Genomic DNA, 2,366 nt, shown 5'->3' on the forward strand with positions numbered 1-2,366 from the left:
ACAGCCCGTCCAGCATCACCATTCCAAAGCTGCCTGGGTGTTGTGAGGACTGTGCTAACAGTTATTGGGCAAAACAGTACTAGGAAGGGTGGTAAAGGTTAAACCTTTATGTGTGTGGATATGGGATAGTGCTTGAGCCCATACACAGCCATGTTTAGCTTCTTTGTACAGATGTCACCCTGGCAAGCTGTCATGCTGCCTGCATTCACGTGTGCAGATCCACCAGCAGGACCACATGCATGCTCACTCCCTGCTCTGTCCCCAGTGAAACGGAAAAAAAACTGCTGCAAAACATCATCAAGAGATCACACAAATGCAATCAGGTGTGTCCAGGTGACAAGAGTCACATGCCTTTATGTTGGTGGGGTGGACCATTCTGTTCCCCTGAGACTGATGTTGCTGTACACAGGAGGGAGTCAGGATATCCTCAGGCAGCTCAGATATCAATAACAAAAACCTCTAGACACCATGCAATTTGTGAAGCTAGTCAGTGGTCGCTCCCACTGTAGGACAATACTGTGTTTACTGGCAATGCAAGAGAATATTCAAGCGACACTAGAGGTTTTCCAGAAGAAATAACATCAATCTGCCTCAAAAGCAGAGATAGAACCTTCTGCTGGCATAATGGGCATACAAACACAAAACTCGTATCAGTCTTTCTTCTGGCTCTCCCCAGTGTGAAACTACTCCAGGCAGAACCAAGAAAGGGTGATTAAGTATATTTCCAGGATGCTTGATGCACTTCTTGTTGCATATGGCTAAGTTCTGGCTGACCCAGGTTTTAGCTGCTAACAAATGCATCGAATATGTGCTCCTCTGAGTAGCCTGTGTGCAGGCGGGTGCACGGTTTAAAAGCTGCTAGTGCAGTTAACTCCTTGAGCATTAACAGGGAGAATAGTCCATTCCCTGCTTCTGGTGTAAAACAGACCTGAATGGAGATAGGTAAACAGTTTAACTGTGAATGGTCAAAGGTCTGGTCTTTTCTTAGTTGTGAAAGACATTTATTGCAAAGTAGCAGTCCCATTTGTGATGCATGACAGTTCCTAGGCATGCACGTTGTTGTAACTCAACAGGGCTTGTTATTAATAGCCCTTTAAAACATCATGTTACTTATCACCTCTGTTTTCCTCCAAGGTTCATTGTTTAGTTTTGTGTTTCATAAAACTCATCGAGGTCACCAAGTGCTCCTCAGGGGGGGAATTAACTCGATGAGAGCAGCCTGCTCAGGGATCCTCTTCAGAAGCGCTAAACAAGCTACAAAGTCATTACAGTCTGACCTAGAAAGAAGGGTAAAAAAACATGTCTGCAAAAAATTTGCAGGCAGAAATCTTTGCCCATAGATGTTTTTTGTCCAGGTCCACACTTCTGATGTTCAGCTGCGCTGAACCTCATCCAGGCCTCCATCATCGCTTACATTAGTTGACACAAGCTAATTGTTTACAGGGCAGGCAAATGGGGAACAACATGAAAGAACCTTATGCAACTGCAGCTATGGGAACACAACATAAATCATCCCCCTCGGTAAAAGAGGCTGAGGATGTCTCCTTGCTTAAGCACACATTTACACATTAGCATTGTCCAAGAAATTCACACTAAATAGCTGTAAAGTATTCGTGAGATGGGGCTGTGGGTTACAGCAGCCTCTGCCCACTGCCTTCCCAGGGTGCAGGGCAGGAGGCAGAGGGCAGGGTGGGCACGCGAGAGCTGCTGGTGGGTCTCAGGGCCACTCCCAGCTCCTCAGGTGTGGGGCAGCCAAGTGTGAACCCCTGCAAGTTTGGTCTGGGCACCTCCGATTCAGAAGTGCCAACTCATACTGCAGTGGCCGGTCTGCTTCCTATTTGGGGCATAACACTCTTCCTTAGCTGTTAGGTGCCTAAAAGAAATCTGCCCTGTTGTGTCTTCTCTGGGTCATCTTCTACACCCTCAAAGTACCATGCAATCATGTCTGAGTATGAGGTTCTTCAGTTGCATATATATGAGGGAGAGGACAACATTGCTTTTGTAATATGTATGGCCTCTGAAAAGAGCAAACAAAGGAATTAGCACCTAGCCCATACTGTGCACTGGCAGGCTTTCGGTGACAGACTGAGATGGCCATAATCTAAGACATCAGCTCTGGTATTTCAAGGGTGTCATATACAAAACTTAATCACAATGGAGGCCAAAACAGGAGAGCCCAAGTATGGTTAGAAATGACATTTTAGAAACAAAGGTTGCGATGCATGGCTTGACAATTGACAAAGGTAATTAATTATTTATTTGTGAGTTCTGAGCACACACTTCAGCTGTTATTTAAGCATGCAGTGAAGGGCAAAGCCCTGGAAAGCAGCTGAGTTAGATATTTTAATGAGTTGCAACGTACAAAG

This window comes from Falco cherrug, chromosome 6 (genome assembly GCF_023634085.1).
Source record: "Falco cherrug isolate bFalChe1 chromosome 6, bFalChe1.pri, whole genome shotgun sequence".
Taxonomy (NCBI): domain Eukaryota; kingdom Metazoa; phylum Chordata; class Aves; order Falconiformes; family Falconidae; genus Falco; species Falco cherrug.